The 18,993-nt window shown below is 40.0% G+C and overlaps 1 long non-coding RNA gene across 1 annotated transcript in view; it reads right to left on the reverse strand.

The window, feature by feature from the left end:
* Positions 1 to 5,270: 5,270 nt before the first annotated feature.
* LOC311618215 overlaps positions 5,271 to 18,993 on the reverse strand; it is a 28,994-nt gene continuing 15,271 nt past the window's right edge. Inside the window, exons 2-3 of the long non-coding RNA XR_014794278.1 lie at positions 6,848 to 7,044; positions 5,271 to 5,354 (exon numbers count right to left, since the gene is read on the reverse strand). This is a non-coding gene — a long non-coding RNA (uncharacterized lncRNA). The remainder of the gene's footprint in view (positions 5,355 to 6,847; positions 7,045 to 18,993) is intronic.

Consider the following 18,993-nt stretch of genomic DNA (forward strand, 5'->3'; position numbering starts at 1 on the left):
AGTACATTTCATTTTTTTTTTTTTTACCAACTGCTGCTTCTTACTGCTGATTTTCACACTATGATTGAAGTAATGCTAATTCTTTTTTTCTGCCAAAGAGGGGGCCTTCAGAGACAATGTCATTTGCTCACAACCTTTGACCATTTCAGTTATTTTCTTTATTTAAGGATGAACAGTTTACATATTCACAGGCTTTAAGCTTATCAATCAAAATTCTCATTTGCTACCACCAATGAGTGATGCTAATTAAAAATACAATTCTAGCCCTAGCCAGTTTGATTCAGTGGGTTAGGCGTTGGCCAGAAGACTGCAGGGTCCCAGGTTTGATTCCAGTCAAGGGCACATGCCCAGGTTGTGGGCTCAATCCCCAGTGGCGGGTGTGCAGGAGGCAGCTGACCAATGATTCTCTCTCATTGATGTTTCTATCTCTCTCTTCCTCTCTGAAATCAATAAATTAAAAAAAAATACAATTCTAAATGTATAATATTACATTGTTTAGGAAGATAGCAAGAGGCATTACAGTAATTTAAGTATATTTGTATCTATTGCAGGGCCACACACTGCTATGGGACATAAAACTAAGCAAAATTTCATATTTTTAAACAAAAGTATTTGATTAATGGAAATTATGTCAGGAAGTTGAGCTGATTTGTGAGAAAATTATCCTATATAACGAAGAGCTAATCTGCTAATTAGACTGAACAGCAGAACAAACATCCAGATGACCTTCCGGATGAAGCCAGGGCTATGAGGGCTAAGCCCTTTGCACAAATTTCATGTATTGGGCCTCCAGTTCTTTATAATCAAAGTAATAAGTAAATGAACAAACAAACATACATTCAGGGGTTTGACAAGAATCTACCTAAGTCTTCAAACTACTAAATAGTGTGAGCATCCACAGGCTGAGAAATCACATGATCCAGCTCTAAGCACTACTACTTTGGGGGCAGGGAAAGGGGTGAATAACAGGGAGTAAGAAAGTGGGCTTACAGCAATAATGCACCCAGTTGGGAGAGAAAAGGAGAAAATAAACTAAGTTTCCTCAATGACACAAAAGTCCAAATTTCCCATAATTCCTGACATAAAAAAATATTAAAACACACAAAAATGAAATGTAAAACATAAAATTGGTTTTAAAAAAGTAAGACAAGATGAACTGCATATTTTTCTTCTTGGTTTATGTGACAAAACGTTTTAATAAAAATACAACTTTCCTTCCAAATCTTCATGTAAATGTAATGCTTCAGAAAATATGTATAAATACATGTTAATCTTTTGGCTTTAAGTTTACCCAGCACACTGCATGTATATCCCAGGAATAAAATGACCCGAATTTGAGAAGCATCACTTCACTTTCCCTAGAGATTACCCTATGTTATGTTAGTACATTTTGACTGATTGTATAGATTTCCAATGTCAGCACTTTCACTTGATGATATTTTATGCCATTAATTTATAGTAAGGGGTATCTTAGTTTGGGTTGTTATAACAGAATACCTTAGGCAGGGTAGTTTAAACAACAGAAACTTGCTTCTCACAGTTCTGGAGGCTGAGAAATCTAAAATCGAGATGCCAGTAGAGTCAGTGTCATCTTCTTTCTGTGTCCTCACATGGGAGAGACAGAGAGAAAAAGCGAGAGTGAGAGCAAGAGCAAGAGACAGATCTCTTCTTATAAGGGCACAATTCACATCATGTGGACCTCACCTTCATGATCCCATCTAATTTCTTCCCAAAGCCCCACTTCCTAATATCATCACATGGGGGCATAGGACTTTCAGATATGAATTCTGGGAGAACACAGCCATTACTTTCAGAATTAAGGGTAACATAAAAAACATTAAGATATAACTCATACTAGAGCTCTTTTAAGCATATTGTTGAGAGCATTTTCTATAATCCTATTTAATAAAAGAATAATATACAAATTAACCATCACTCCTTACACCCACAAGCCACACTCACCAACCAATTAGGAGCAAGTATTTAAATTAACCCAACCAAGATGGCTGTGGCCACATAGCAAGCCAATCTTTCCACACACCCTGGCCAGCCCAGGCCTTCACTCAAGGCTATAAAATTTCAATTATAGAAGTTAAATAAATCCCAGATACCAGGGCCTCCATTTGGGTCTTTGGGGGGCTGTGGGGGGAGTTTAGCCAGCCTGAAAACCCTTGCCCAGGCTGTCCCACACCCCAAGGGAACCCTCACCCTGATCCAGGACACCCTTCAAGGCAAACCAGCTGGCCCCCACCCATGTACCAGGCCTCTATCCTATCTAATAAAAGAGTAACATGCAAATTGACTGTCACTCCAACACACAAGATAGCTGCCCCATGTGGTCAAAGATGGCTGTCCCCATGTGGACACAAGATGGCCACTACAAGATGGTCAGCAGGAGAGGGCAGTTGGGAGGGACCAGGCCTGCAAGGGAGGGCAGTTGTGGGCCATCAGGCAAGCAAGGAAGGGCAGTTGGGAAGGACTAGGTCTTCAAGGGAAGGTAGTTGGGGGTGATCAAGCCTGCAGGGGAGGGCAGTTAGGGGCAATCAGGCTGGCAGGGGAGTGGTTAGGAGGTGATCAGAAAGGCAGGCAGGTGAGCAGTTGGGAGCCAGCAGTCCTGCATTGTGAGAGGGATGTCCAACTACTCGTTTAGACCCAATCGGGCAGTCAGACATCCCTCGAGGGGTCCCAGGTTGGAGAGGGTGCAGGCTGGGCTGAGGGACCCCCCTCCCCCGTGCACAAATTTTGTGCACTGGGCCTCTAGTTTTATATAAAACTAGTAGTCCTGCACATGAATTCATGCACCAGTAGCTCTCTGTAGGGCCTGGCCACTCTGTACCCACTGCCCAGAGGCTTTCTGTGGCCCAGAGGCTCATCTGAGCCCCGGCCTGGGGCGCAGCTGGGCATGGAACTCTTGCCTCATCACCAGGGCGACAACGCAAGTGTCTCCTCCCCCCATCCTCCCCACGAGGCTACTCCATGCCCACTACCCAGAGGTCCTCGAGTGGTTGGGATAGAACACTTGCCTCATCGCCATGGCGATAAAACAAGCATTTTACCAGGTTGCTCATGCTGCTTTCCTCTTTCTTTTGGCTGCTAGAAATCCTAGATTCAAATTCAAATATAGACTCAACTCTAAAATTTATACAAGACTCTCAGCATGTATTTTTGTGTTCTAATGTTATTTCCTCATTTTAATTTTTATCTTATTTCAATCCCCCCTTCTGTTTATTGAAATTTATTATAATATATGCTATGAGCCACCTCAAATAGTTTTTTGGGGGGAATTAGGCTACGTATTTTTTATGACCAAATTAAGTAATATAATCCAAGGGCCGAAACCGTTTTGGCTCAGTCGATAGAGCATCAGCCTGTGGACTGAAAGGTCCCAGGTTCGATTCCGGTCAAGAGCATGTACCTTGGTTGTGGGCACATCCCCAGAGGGGGAGTGTGCAAGAGGCAGCTGATTGATGATTCTCTCTCATCGATGTTTCTAACTCTCTATCCCTCTCTCTACCTCTCTGTAAAATATCAATAAAATAAAAAAATTAAAAAAGGAATATAACCCAAGGAAGCTAGACGGATATAAACAAATAAATAAACATGGCATGTTAGACCCAAGTTTGAAACTGTGTTCAGCATGGAAAAAATAGAATTGTCTGAGACTTTCCTGATGGAATGTAAGTTCTAGGTAAAAAAATAAATAAATAAAAATGTTCCACCAAATTATGTTATTTGAATCAAAGATTATACTGCTATCTTAAGTAATGATTCAAATTGACCAGTTCATACGGACATTTTCATTAGATTTATAGGAAATAATAAAAATAAGGACAATACAATTAATTTTCGATTAAATTAATTTGCCTTAAATTTGACTCCTTATGTTGAGATTATATTCTTTTTCATTTCAGTGCTTCTTTTAGAATATGAAAATAATGTTGTTTCTTAATGTTTCTCATCATACAATGTCCCCATTTACCCTGGCATTTACATGTTTTTATTTATTTTTGTCTTATTAAATGTTCCTGGTGCATGAAACCACTAAGTGCAGGAACCACTATTTCTAGAGAATTGTTGAGAGACTAGAGGCCCTGTGCATAAAATTAATGCATGGCGGGGAGTCCCTCAGCCTGGCCTGTGCCCTCTCACAATCCAGGACTATTGGCTCCTAACCGCTCGTCTGCCTGCCTTATTGCCCCTAACCACTCTGCCTGCCTGCCTGATAGCCCCTAACCACTCTGCCTGCATGCCTGATCACTCCTAACTGCTCACCTGCCTGCCTGATCACCCCCTAACTACTTCTGCCTCGCCCCCACTGCCACAACTTCATCACGAAGGACATCCAGAATGATGTCTAGAAGGTTGTTTGGCTGTCCAGTCTAATTAGCATATTATGCTTTTATTATTATAGATGGTAAAGGAGGTGGCAGGGCAATGCACAAATCTGAAGGCAGGGGAATGTTTGAGAAGGAAAGACATACATGTTTTCTATATACCCTTTGTCTTCATGACACTCATTACAGGAGAGAAAGCTCAAACAACTTGTATCTCAGGGCCTTTGCTCCTCAACCTGATTGAGTTCATTGTTCTAAGAAGTAGACAGGTTCCTTCCTTTGGCCCTTAGGTCCTCAGGGGATAATGCAAGAGATCATCAAATCCTTTTGCTCACTTAACATCTATAGTTTGAAGAAGGTCTCCAGATAATACATGCAGTACATTTTAAATGTATAAGACTACCAGGCACAGTTAATCAAATTCCATTAAGAGTGGTCTAAATTCATGTCAGGTTTTTATATATTATATCATCTCCTAATCACTAAATACAAAAAAATAATTGCTATGAGATGGGCATCATACATTTTTTTTTAATGTGTTTTCTGTGCAGACACAGAGACTCTATTCAGAACTGTGTTCTTATCTTCTCCAGATTGATAGTAATTGCTAATATGCAACCAGGAGTTTAGTTATTTTCACACCTTCCAATTAAGAAGCAGAAAATTCATAAATATTTACCAGATTGTTGCATGTGTGTGACATGCAATTTCTTCTCTCCCCATAAATTTCAAAATGTTTGGCCTTGTCTAATTATTTTGTCTCCATTTCCCTTATTGCACTTGTCAGGGAATTTCTCAAGCAGCTTACTATTCTGCCTCAAGGACTTCAGTATTAGAAGGGAAACTAGAAAATGTGATTTCACATCTAGTTTAACAGTCTTTCATGATTAATCGCTTGAACCTTTTTAGTTGTGAGAACTCCAATTTAGGAAGATACCTGGATCAGTCAGCATCATCTTGGAATGTGGATATTTTATGTAAACTTGCTGACTTTCAGACCTGGAGAATTGCTTTCTTTCTCTGTAGTGGGATTTGGGGGGGTGGGTGGTGGTGGCAGGGGATGGGGCAGAGAGAGAGGAGGAAGAATCAGAGAGGCCATCAAAGCAAAGCCAGCCATTTCAATTGCTATTTTGTTCATTGTCTTCCCATACTTGTTCTCTCCCCCCCCCCCCCCGCCCACCACTGATGTATTGTTTATGTTTTTTAAAGGAGCCCTTGACATAGTAGGGAATAAATAAATGTTTTAGAATAGATCAGAGTCGACAGAAAGAAGAAAATAGAAAAGAATGAATAATATGCTTGAATCTTCTTTCACATAATACCAACTCCTGGGGAGCATCTCAACAGGGCTAGGCTCCTGATCTGACACCTAATTCTTTTTATTTTCCTTATAAGGCTAAGTGGTCCCTTGCTGCGTCTCCAAATAAAGTAAAATTGCCTCACTTTTAACAGCAAAAGTCTCCTGTTTTTCAGACTACCCAGAGAATGTATTCACTAAAGTCTAATTTCCCATTTATGAGCCAGTAAGGCCAATTTTCATAAATCACACTAGAAAATCAGTATTTGCTTCAAAAAAAAAAGAGCTCCAGTTTCCACAAATCATGTAAGCAGAGGTGACAGCTGGCAACTCGTCAGTGAGAAGTGGGGATCGAATATTTAACTTCGGGGTTTGAATATTTAACTTTGCCCTCATTACTTGGTTACGCCCAGACTTCGTGATCCCCAAGGACCACCAGGGAGCCGAGTCCTATGCAATAAACAAAAGCGCCTCTTCCATGCTACCGTGTTTCCCCGAAAATAAGACATCCTCCGAAAATAAGACCTAGTGCATGGAAAGATAAGACATCCCCTGAAAATAAGATCTAGCACAACTTTGGGAGAAAAAATTAATATAAGACACTCTTATTTTCGGGGAAACAGGGTAGCATGGGCTCTGTCCCACTCACAGCCTACAGCATTGTGGAAGAGAGAGCGAATTTCGCCAAGCCCTGGGGTTTTACTCCAGTGGTGATGTCACTGCTTTGGCTGACCCTGATTGGTTGGGTAAGGGCTAGGGTCCAGTTAATGGAGGATAACTCCGCCTTGCCCCACAGTGGAGTCAGGAATTTATCCTCACCCCTCCCTGCCCTCTCAACTTGACTCTACCTTCCCCTCATTTTATCTCACCTGAGCATTAGGCTCCCTTCTGATAAACTGCATGTGGTGAACTCACATCTTTCCCAATACTGGATATTGGAAAACACATTTCAGACTCCATAGAGCCAGTTTTGTTTTGTTTTGTTTAGTTTTTAATTGTGAAATGATGAGAGAGAGATCTGAAATTATTCTGCTACTTTTCAGCAGATGGACGGACCTAAAAGAAGGGCAACCACTTAACCTTCCTTATTTCTTCAACAACTCTTCCAATAGCACTTATTTCCCTACCTCTTCAGGAATTGCCTTCTAATGAAGGGAATACAGAAAATAAACAAAGCTCAGCAAAGTGAATAGCAAGAAAAATCACTGCCTCTTACTTATAGAAAGAACAACAACAAAAAATTTAAACGCGATGCTTGACTGTGCGAAAAAGGAAAGTGAGCCCAGAGTAGTCTATGTGTCATCACTAATGTCACACCACCACTTCCGGGACAGGAACCAGGATTAGAATTCTGGTCTTCGGGCACCAGCTTAGAGTTTCTTCTATGTAGAATTCATGGTATTAGTGGTACACCTGGAGGGAGAAATGGGGGCATGAAGATGTAATATTCTAATAAAGCATTCCATTCTATGTAGGTACCTCTCAGAGGAAATTCTGAGGGGCCCTAAGCCTGGAAGGGCAGGAAGTCCTCTTTCCGGAGTCTCTTCCATCACAGCAAGTGCTGGTGGCTTCAAAAACAATTTACTGTTACATTTGTCTTGAAAGTCTAGTGATAATGTCATGGCAGACCTTCCCAGCCAACAAGTTTACTTCAGGGTCACAAGTTTTCTAAAAGTGAAATAAAAACTGAAACAGTGTTTTCCTTACACAGAATGCAAAAAAGGAAAGGGGAGGGGTGAAGGGAAAAAGAGGGAATGATGCTAGGATAGGTATATGACAATTACAGCCAGTGAATAGATTAAATGGTATTCTATGATTCAATTCACTTAGGGTATTTTTAATTGTCTGAGAAATGAACTATGCCATTTTTAAACATTGAAAATCATCACCAAGTACACAGTAATGAACTTAGAGCAGAGGAAGTACAGGAACCCAGTAGCCAGCACCACAGGACAGAGAGTGTTCCAAATTATATCATTTTATTGCATCACCTTAGAGTGTTTTTAATGTTTTAGATTAGTCGTCTTTTCTGTATGCACCATCCTTGAATTTTATATCAGTTGATTTCACTGACTTAACTTTAACACATAGACTACAATCTGGAAAATCATTACATACTACTAAATAGCACCATTATTATGATATTTTCTCACTTTTTATTCAAATTTTAGTTATGGCTCACATTTTCAAATGAATTATGAAGTGCCATACTCATCAAAAATCAACAGAGTAGCCGAAGCCGGTTTGGCTCAGTGGTAGAGCATCGGTCTGCGGACTGAGGGGTTCCAGGTTCAATTCCAGTCAGGGGCATGTACATTGGTTGTGGGCACGACCCCGGTGGGGGGTGTGCAGGAAGCAGCTGATCGATGTTTCTCTCTCATCAACGTTTCTAGCTCTCTATCTCTCTCCTTTCCTCTCTGTAAAAAAATCAACAAAATATATTTTTTTAAAAAAACTGTTCCTTGTTTAAAAAAAAAAATCAACAGAGTATAATGTTAATTAAAAACGACATTACAAAGAAGACATATCAAAGGCCAACAGGTGCATGAAAAGATGCTCAACATCACTAGTGATTAGGGAAATACAAATTAAAACCACAATGACATGTCACCTCCCTCCTGGTAGAATGGCTATTATCAAATGAGAAGAGATAAAGGCTAATGTAGATGTGGAGAAAAGGGAACCTTTGTGCACTATTGGTAGGGTTGTAAATTGGCACAGCCACTATAGAAAATAGTATGGAGAACCCTAAAAAAGTAAAAAAAATAAAACCTATGATGCAACAATATGATCCTTCCACTTCTAGGAAGATATCTGCACTTCTATGTTCCCAGCAGCAGCAGCATCACCAATAGCTAATACTTACGACAACCTAAGTGTCCACTGATGGATTAAGAGATTTTAAAGTTAAAGATAAATATACGAATATTATTCAGCCATAAAGAGGAAATCCTATCATTTGCGACAACATAGATAGATCTTGAAGACATGACACTAAATGAAATGTTATGTAGGAAAAGACAAACACTATATGATCTCACTTATATGTGGAATCTAAAAATAAAGCAAAGCAAACAAATAAACCAGAAAGAGATCAGACTTGTGGTTACCAGAGGCAGAGGGTAAGAAAGAGGGGGAAACAAAGAAAAGTGGTCAAAAGATTAAAACTTCCAGTTATAATATAAATAAGCACTGGAGGTATAATGCACAACATGGTGGCTATAGCTAACGCTGCTGAACAATATATAGGAAAGTTGTTTAAAGAATAAATCCCAAGAATTCTCATCACAAGAAAAGTATTTTCCTTTTTCTTCTTTCTTTTCTTTTATTAGAGGCCTGGTGCACAGATTCGTGTACTGGTGGGGTTCCTTGGCCTGGCCTGTGGGGATCAAGCCAAAACCAGCTCTCTGACATCCCCCAAGGGATCCTGAATTGTGAGAGGGTGCACGCCAGGCCAAGGGACCCCTCTGGTGCATGATTGGGGCTGGGGAGGGACTACAGGAGGGTTCCATGGTGTGTCCAGCCCATCTCATTCAGTCCCGATCGGCAGGATCCCAGCAGCAAGAGAACACTGTGCCAGGCACTATTCTACTGATCTGAGCGCCTGACCCTTGTGGTCAGGGAGCATCATAGTAACTGGTCAAATGGTCGAATGGTCAGACACTTAGGCTTTTATTATATAGGATTGTATCTGTATGAGAAAATGGATGTTAGTTGAACCTATTGTGATAATCATTTCACAACAAATGTAAGTCAAATGATCATGCTGTATGCCTTAAGTTTAAAATAATTGATGTATGTCAATTATTTTTCAGTAAAATTAGGATAAAAAGCCAACATTACAGCATCAACTTTATTACACTAGATGGCAGCAAATAATTAGAAGGGCTAAATAAAATATTTGCGTAAATGAATATTGCAGCACTAGAGTGAGTGGAGAAAGAATGCTAATATTTAAGAAATAAAGCTTTCACCTGGCTGACTCCTGAACATTCTTTAAGATGTACCTTTTATTTCTTTCTTCATCCAGCAAACATTAACAAATGCGTAGACCAGTACGAAGTGCCATGGGAGTGCTTCTTCTATACAGACATAATTCTCAGGTACCATACGAGGACTTAATTTGCTGCTGTTACATAGGAAAGAACTATGTTTTGGTCTTTGAAGACTCCATGTTTATTACATAACTTTGATTCACAGTAGGTCCTCAGATTTTATATTGTTACTTGCTAATTTCCAACAAACATGCACTCTTATACCTCTATAGTTTTTCACGTGTTGTTCACTATATCTGGAATTATGCCCAACACCCCAACACACACACACACACACACACACACACACAAAACCCCTTTTAAGTGCTTTGTCTTTGTCATGCCTTCAGTGACTATCATAAAGCATATCAGACTCCTTCTCCTATGCCCCTGTATTCTTAGAATGGCTATGATAGTGGGGGGTGCTGTGTTATATTTGTCTCCTTCTCTAGACCATAAGCAGTGTGTCATATTTTTATATAGCTACTACCTAACACAGTTTCTCTCACAGAGCAGGCCTTCTGAAAAATGTGTTGAATGATTTAGGTGTGTTACAGAACATCAAGCTTCTCTGTTAGAGGTCTGATCATAACAAATGTAGGTGTCAATATCATAATTTGGTATGGTAGCACATGGATAAGACTTGTGAAAGTGGCCAATAAGCCAGAAGTTCCTCCAAGATAGATTCAATGTTCATGAGAATACATTTTTTATATTATGCTAATAAGGAGAAATATGAGGTAGAGGAAGAGAAGCAGAGAAAGAGAAGAATAAGGAGAAGAGGAAGTAAAAAGTGAAGAAAAGGAAAAGGACAGAGAACACTGTGCCAGGCACTATTCTAAGCACCTTATCTCATTAAATCATTATAACAACTCTAGGGTAGATGCTATTAAAATTTGCATTTTACAAAATAGGTTTTTAAAATTTGAGAAACTCAAAGTCACAGACAGTAGGTGAGGGGGTTACAATGATTCCATTGACTTTTAGCTTTGTCAGAAAACTACTGTCAGACTAATCAACACTCAATCTACTTTTTTTTATTGATTTTTTTTTTTTTACAGAGAGGAAGGCAGAGAGATAGTAACATGGATGAGAGAGCAACATCGATCAGCTGCCTCCTGCATGTCCCCTACTGGGATGTGCCCGCAACCAAAGTACATGCCCCTGACCGGAATCAAACCCAGAACCCTTCAGTCTGCAGGCTGACTCTCTATCCACTGAGCCAAACTGGTTTCGGCTCAATCTACTTATTATACAAACAACATGTAGGTTTTCTTAATGCAGCCTTATAACTTCTAGTTTACCTATCACATAGCTTTAAGAAAAAGAAAATTCAAGTAAAACACTGTAGAATCACCACTGAGTATGTCTAACTTATACTACACTAGAGGACCAGTGCATGTGGAGTACCTTGGCCTGGTCTGTGGAGATTGGGCCAAAACCAGCTCTTCAACATCCCCCACGGGCCCCGGATTGTGAGAGGGTGGTTCTTGGGTAACACAGCCCAGAATCCAGCTCCCTCATCTCTGATTCTGGGTGTGTCACCCGAAAACCATAGCTGCCAAGTCACCACAGCTGGGCAGCTCCTGCTTTGAGTGTCTGCCCCCTGGTGGCCATTGTGCATCAAAGCTACCAGTAGGGCAGTTAAATGGTCAACAGTCACTTAGACTTTTATATATATAAACTAGAAGCCCAGTGCATGAAAATTCATGCACTTTGGGGAGGGGGTTTCCCTCAGCCCAATCTGTGCCCTCTCACAGTCTGGGAACCCTCGGGGAATGTCCCTCTGCCATGTTAGGCCTGTTCCTCAGGGGATTAGGCCTAAGCTGGCAGTCAGACATCCCTCTGGCAGGGCTGGAGCCCTCACAGCTATCAGCCCAGTATGTGGCTGAGCGAAGCTCCCCCTGTGGAGCATTGAGAGTCTGCCCCATGGTGGTTAGTGCTCATCATAGCGACCAGCCGTTCTGCCGTTAGGGTCAACTTGCATATTACCCTTTTATTATATAGGATTAGAAATCTTTGCCCAAGATGGTGTGGATTCAGGAATTTGAGTGCTGATGCTAGTTGATGGAATAGTGAGCAAAACAAACAAAGAAGACCTCTAGAATACATTCACAGATCTCCTTCTCTTATGAGATATTTAACCTTTTTCTCCTACTTCATGTTCCTTGATTCCTATAGCAGACATTGGCCATTTGTTTGCCTCCTCTCCCACCACCTCACTTCGAGAATCTGTATCCCCTTCCATCTTTTTGGCTTTTTGTCAACTCCCCTGAGTCCAAAAGAAAAGGAAAAAGAAACTAGAGGAATTAGAGACAATGCAATGAGGAAAATGAACAAATAAAGATGATTAATATCCTGTGAAATTACAGAAGTTATGGCATCTATGAAACAAGAACAGGATGTTATAAAAAGAAACATTTAGCACGAGTTGTTAGTTATCTATTGCTGCATGACAAACTACCCCAAAACTTAGCAACTTACAACACATATTTCCTATATCACCGCCTCTGTGGGTCAAAAATGTGGGCATAACTTAGCCAGATGGTTCTGGCTCAAGGTCTCTCATGAGATTTCTGTTAAGCTGTCAGCTGGGATGCAGTTTCTTGAAGACTCAACCAGGACTGAAGGATCCTCTTTAAGATGACTCTCTACATGGCTGTTGACAGGAGACCTCTGTTTCTCATCACATGAAACTCTTCATAACAACATTGTATGTTCTTACAACATGGCAACTGGCTTCCCCCAGAGCAAATAATTCAGAAGAAGAGAAATAAGACACCCACAGTGTCCTTTATGATCTGGTATCCAAAATTTACAGAGTATCACTTGCAGCCCCTACTCAAAGAAAGGGTTATTTAGACTACAAGTTTTGATGAGAGCATCAAAGAATTTATAGACATACTTTAAGCCACCACATAAGAAGAAAAATAGCTGTAGGAAATTATATATATGATCAAAGCATGACCATCAAAATAAAAATTCAATAGAAGCATTAAAAGGTAAAGTTGAGAAAAGTTAACAGGAAGAGATGGTTACTATGAGAAGAGTAGTAAGAAAAACAAGGCTGTAATCCAAAAGCTCAAATTCCCAGCTATTTGGAATTCCAGGAAAAGAAAATAGAAGGGGGTAAATAATTAAATAAAAAAATTTCCCAGAATCAAAGGACATAAACCTCCAACTTTGTAAAAGAACCCCTGCACTGCCTAGTGAAACATATGAAAAGTTACCCAAACCAAAACATAATAACACTAGAAATAAAGAGGAGATTTTAGAAGCTTCCAGAGTGGAAAATTATTTCTTTAATTATAAACTTCCAAGAACCATCCATCTGGAATTCAAATTTAATACATTTGGGCAGAGAGTGGGGAGGCTAAAATTTTTTTTATATCTATTAAGTTCCTCGGGTGTTTTTAAAGATAAGTCAGATTTAGAAATCTTTGGTATAAAGTGATCTGAGAGGAAAATGAGATAAACATCTTTAAGTTTAAGTATCACCTTTCTTTAATATCTAATTGGACATATTTTTAAAATATTCTGCTATAAATAAATCCACTTTTTTTCATGGGTTACAGAGTTATCCTTACATTATAGAATCATTGTGGAGAGAGGTGAAAAGAATTTCTAAAGCACATGTAAAATTTCTCTCAGATTTATATACAAGGAATGGTAACCTGTTCTCTAGCAGCACCAAAGAATAAAAGGAAATGACTTAATCTACAGCAAAATAGCCTTAGGGTAAGGAAGTTTCCTGACATTGAGATTTGTTCAACACTAACATGGATTGCTGGGGATGCTAGGAAATAGTCATCTTGGGAAGTTTGTAAAAAATGTTTCATCTCTGAGTTTAGAGGACAAGCTGAAGGAAAGAAGATGGGGTTGAGAAGACTGAACACGTTTTCATTTAATAAGTTTTTGTTGAGCTAGTGCTACCTGCGGTACACTGTGGTAGGTGTTGAGTATTTTAAGATAGCTTTTTAAAGTTTATTTGATCATGGAATACTTTGCAAATGAAACTGTGTGAATAGATCTCCATCAAGAGGAACTGCTAAAACAGCATGGATGGAAATGGAGAGCATAATTCTAAGCAAAATAAGCCAATCAGAGAAAGATAAATGTCACATAATCTCACTCATTTGTGGAATATAATGAACCATATAAATGGATGAACAAAAACAGAACCAGAATTACAGAAGCATCAAATAGATTGTTCAACCTATGAGGGAAGGCTGGAGGTGTGGGGGTAAGAGATCAACCAAAGGACTTGTATGCATCCATATGAGCATAACCAATGGTCACAGACAGGGGAGGGGGTGTTTGAGCATGTGCTGGGAGTTGGGGGTGGCCAGGGAGAGGTGAAAGGGGGAAAAAGAGACTTATGTAATACATTAAACAACAAAGAACTTAAATTTTAAAAGAGAAAGAATATAGGAACAAAAACAACATAAAAAAGAGAAACTGCTAACATAATACTTAAGTGCATAAAAACAAAGTAGGAAAAAGCCACATGTTAATTGCTACAATATTATAACAAATAATATTTCTTAACAAAATATATTAAATTTAGTAAAATAGCTCTCATCTCACTTGTTATAAAAAACTAGAGGCCTGATGCACGAAATTTGTGCAAGGAGCTTGGCCCTCGTAGCTGTGGCAGCTTGCCTAGGCCTTCTCAGCCCTGGCTTCATCCAAAGGTTTTCTGGAAGGATGTCCAGAAGGTTGTTTGGCTATCCAGCCTAATTAGCACGTTATGCTTTTATTATTATAGATAATACATGTTTAAAATTGTTTATACACATTTATATAAAAGAATCAATTCTTATTTTTCAGAACATTCAGGAGTTCATCAAAATTATCTGATATAAGATAAATATAAATATACTAGAAGCTCAATGCACAAAATTCATGCAAAGGGGTCGGCCCTCACAATTGCAGCCCTCGAAGGACATCCAGATGGTCATTTGGGTATCTGGTCTAATTAGCATATTATGCTTTTATTATTATATAATAGATTTTCTATAATCAATTAGAAAATGTGCCGAAACCAGTTTGGCTCAGTGGTAGAGCGTTGGTCTGCGGACTGAAAGGTCCCAGGTTCGATTCTGGTCAAGGGCATGTACATTGGTTGTGGGCACATCCCCGGTAGGGGGTGTGCAAGAGGCAGCTGATCGATGTTTCTCTCTCATCAACGTTTCTAGCTCTCTATCCCTCTCTCCTCCTCTCTGTAAAAAATCAATAAAATATATTTTAAAAAAGAAAGAAAATGTAATGAAGAATCTATTTCTTAGACCAATAAAAAGAATATCTATCAATAAGATTACAGAAAACATACAAGCTCTATATGAAGAACCTGTTAGTAATTTCCTGGTCTATATCAAAGAATACTTGAATAAATGAAGAATTTCAGGAATGGAAGACTCAGTATTATAAAGATATCAGTTCTTCAAAAATTAACCTACAGATTTAATGCAATTTTAAATAAATGATATGGGTAGGTGACTTAGGATAAACTGGAAAACCGATTATATGTTCATCAAGAAGAATAAATACATTAAAATAAACAGAAACATGTCACATTTACCATAGGAATTCAATTCCTCTCCATCCAGCATCACACCTAAAATCAGCATTGAATGCACTATTGAAAAAGATAAATAAATTCACAAGAAAACGGAGGACCACAGAGATCACCAGCTGGCAAATGATACCAACAAATTCTTGGAAGATGGAAAACAGAGATAGAATAACAGAAAAGAAAAGGATGCTACAAGATGCCAACTGATAAGAAACACATTGGTTCACTTCAGTGAACCCCTGAGAGGCTCAAAATATGGACAACGAGGTGCCCTAGTTGAGAGGACAAGAGGCAGAAATAAAAACAGAGAAATTGGTCAAAGGTCTACATACAAAACGACTGAAACAACAGTTCTCTTCTCAATCCAACACAGCCAAGCCACTATCCTCTCTGAAGAAAATGAAATTAGAAAGGCTCTATGTTTAGCAACAAGTACAGCATGGAGTAGGAGAGAAGTACATTGCAAAAGCCTACATCCTGAGTAGTAAGAAGTCAGGATCTTCCCTTTAGTCTAGGAATTTTGTGGATAAGATACATGTCTCACAAGCAGAAGGCAAGAGGATCCTGAAAACAACAACAACAACAACAAACAAACAAACAAGCAAAAAAACAACCTGGAGCAATTACTAATATCTAATACTAACAGATGAATCACCCTGCAGTGATGCCAACCACTCAGCTTTCTTAGCACCTCATCCCAAAATACAAATGGGTAGTATGAGTCATCAAACATTTGAGAAAGTCTCTAACATATCATACTGAAACAAACAAAAGAGGAGTGGGGGTGCATGAAAGGGGGAAGGAACCCCAATCCAGATGCAAGAAAATGAACCAAAAAAAAAAAAATCCAAACATTTGTTATGCCTTTTGGTGGACAAAGGAAACACATCACATATATGATATATGATGGAAGAACAGAATCTTATTTTTTAAAGTAACAATCACAACAGGAAATAGCTCTAAAAAAGTTAAAATTCAAACATAAAAATTAAAAATTCATTAGATCAAATTGACAAGTTCCAGATGGTATAACAAAGACAAGATTAAAGAGACATATAATAGTGCAGATAATACCATCAATAATAACAAAAAGAATGATACAGGAGGTATAATATCCCACAAACAAGATTCACAAAAAGATAACATAAAATAATAAAAATAATTTTTCCCAAAGTAAAAGAATTTCCAGATTAACAGAATCTACTGAGTACCCAGAAATATGAATAAAGAAAAACTACACCAGTATCATTAAATTTTAGTATCAAAATCATGCAATTATGATGCACTTAAAATAAATAGTCTAGAAGCTTTCAGAGAGAAAAACAGATCACTTAAGAGTAAATTAAACAGTTAATTAAGGTCATTAAAAAATAATGACAATCAAGTCAGGCAAGAATCATCACAGGTTCCAAAAACTAGTACATAAAAGTATTGTAATTTAAGAACAATTACATAGTCGAAAATTTTCCAGGAAAAAATAGTACCTTGTAATGGAGCAATTTGTCAGATACTATTTTAACCAAGTGATCAAGGTTAATATCATAAACAATGGAACAAACTGACATCATGTAGTTCCTGATGGGATGTATGAAAAGAATACACTAGGCCCTGACCAGTAGTTCAGCTGGTTAGAGTGTTGTCATGACACACCAAGGTTGTGGGTTCAATCCTTGGTCAGGGCACATCCTATCTAATAAAGAGGGACTATGCTAATTGACCATCGCTCCATTACAAAGATGGCTGCACCCACAGCTGAGGCTAAGTTCCCATAAGGAGCCTTAATGAGCAATCAGCAGGGACCTGAGACTATACCCTCCCCCACCTAGCAGGGCTTGATAGGGGACCTTACGGCATTCTTCCCATCCTGGTGCTGGGCTAGGGGACCTCAGGTTGCTCCCCTGCCCCAATGCTAGGCCAAGGTACCTCAGGCTGTGCCCCCCACCAGGTGGGGCTTGACAGGGAACTTCAGGCTGCGCCCCCAACCCTGGCACCAGGCCAGGGGATCTCAGACAATACCACCCACCCGGCGTGGCTTGATGAGGGACCTCAGGCTGCACCCATCATCCCAGCACTGGGCCAGGGGACTGAGGCTGTGCCCCCCTGACTTTCTGGGCTTGACAGGAGACCTCAGGCCATGCCCCCCTCCCAGAAGGGCTTAACAGGAGACCTCAGGGTGCATCCCCAGTGCTGGGTTGGGGGAACTCAGGCCGCACCCCCCACTAGGTGGGGTTTGACAGTGGACTTCAGGCTGGCACCCACCCCAGCACCAGGCTGGGGGACCTCAGGCCACATACTCCACCCAGCAGGGCTTGACAGGGGATCTCAGGCCTTACCCCCACCTGGCGGGGCTTAACAGAGAACCTAAAGGCATGTCCCCTGCCCCAGTCTGGGCTGGGGACCTCAGGCCATGCCCCCATCCTGGCACCAAGCCAGGGTACCTGAGGCTACACCCCCTGCCTGCAGGGCTTGACAAGGGTGGGACTCGTCGGGTCTGGATCTAGCCCAATGCAGGGGTTGGGGGGAGCAGGGTCTGGGTCTCACATGATTTTGAGGTGCATGTGGGTGGGTGGTGACTTGACTCTGGGTCCTGTGGTGGGTCCCAGACTCTGACAGGAGGAAGGTTTTCATATACATTTTACTAATTTTCTTTCATCTCTGACATTTCTATTATAGAGAAAGGGCAAATAGCAACATTAAATTATTTCCTCTAATTAATCCCCTTTTAATGTGCACAAATTTTGTGCACCGGATCACTAGTACTAGTAGAAGAATCAACCAATAAATGCATAAATAAGTAGAACAACAAGTCTCTCTCTCTCTCTCTCTCTCTCTCTCTCTCTCTCTCTCTCTCTCTTTCTCTCTCTCTCCCCCCTCTTCCCCACTTTATAAAAATCAATAAATGAAAAGAACATCCATTTATGGAATATTCTTGCCAAAAATATATAACCTGAATCTAACTAACGATGAGCAAACAACCCAAAATTGAGGAAACTTCTACAGAATAACTGGCCTGTTGTATTCAAAAACATAAATGTCACAAAAGACAAAGTCTGCCGAGGCCGGTTTGGCTCAATGGCTAGAGCGTCAGCTTGAGGACTGAAGGGTCCCAGGTTCGATTCTGGTCAAGGGCATGTACCTTGGTTGTGGGCATATCCCCAGTAGAGAGCTGATCGATGCAAGAGGCAGCTGATCGATGACTCTCTCTCATTGATGTTTCTAACTCTCTATCTCTCTCCCTTCCTCTCTGTACAAAATCAATAAAAAAAAAATAAAATAAAATTTAAAAATAGGACAAAGTCTGAGGAACTCCTCGATATTGAAGAGACATAACAACAAGAAACTAAATGTGATGCACGGCCCTAAATTGGGGCATTTTTAAGTGTTACAATGGACATTATTAGGGTAATTGGTGAAATTGAATAAAGTTTGTAGCTGAAAGTACTATAACAATGTTAAAATTTTACATTTTTATAATTGTACTGTTGTAATTTAAGTTAATTCTTTATTCTTATGATAAATAAGAACACTAGAGGCATGGTGCACAAAGTTTGTGCACAGGTAGGGTCCCTAGGCCTGGCCGGTGATCAGGGCAATCAGAGCCTTCCCACTGATGGCTAGGACCTCCCTTCCCTGGCTGCCAGGGCCTTCTTCATTTCACGCCATCCCCTGGGGGTCGTCGCATATCATAGTGAGTGATTAAACTCCTGGTCTCCTGGTCGAACGCCTGAGGGAACAATTTGCATATTAGGCTTT

Source organism: Pipistrellus hanaki (assembly GCF_964339955.1).
Source record: "Pipistrellus hanaki genome assembly, chromosome: 2".
In the NCBI taxonomy this organism is placed as follows: domain Eukaryota; kingdom Metazoa; phylum Chordata; class Mammalia; order Chiroptera; family Vespertilionidae; genus Pipistrellus; species Pipistrellus hanaki.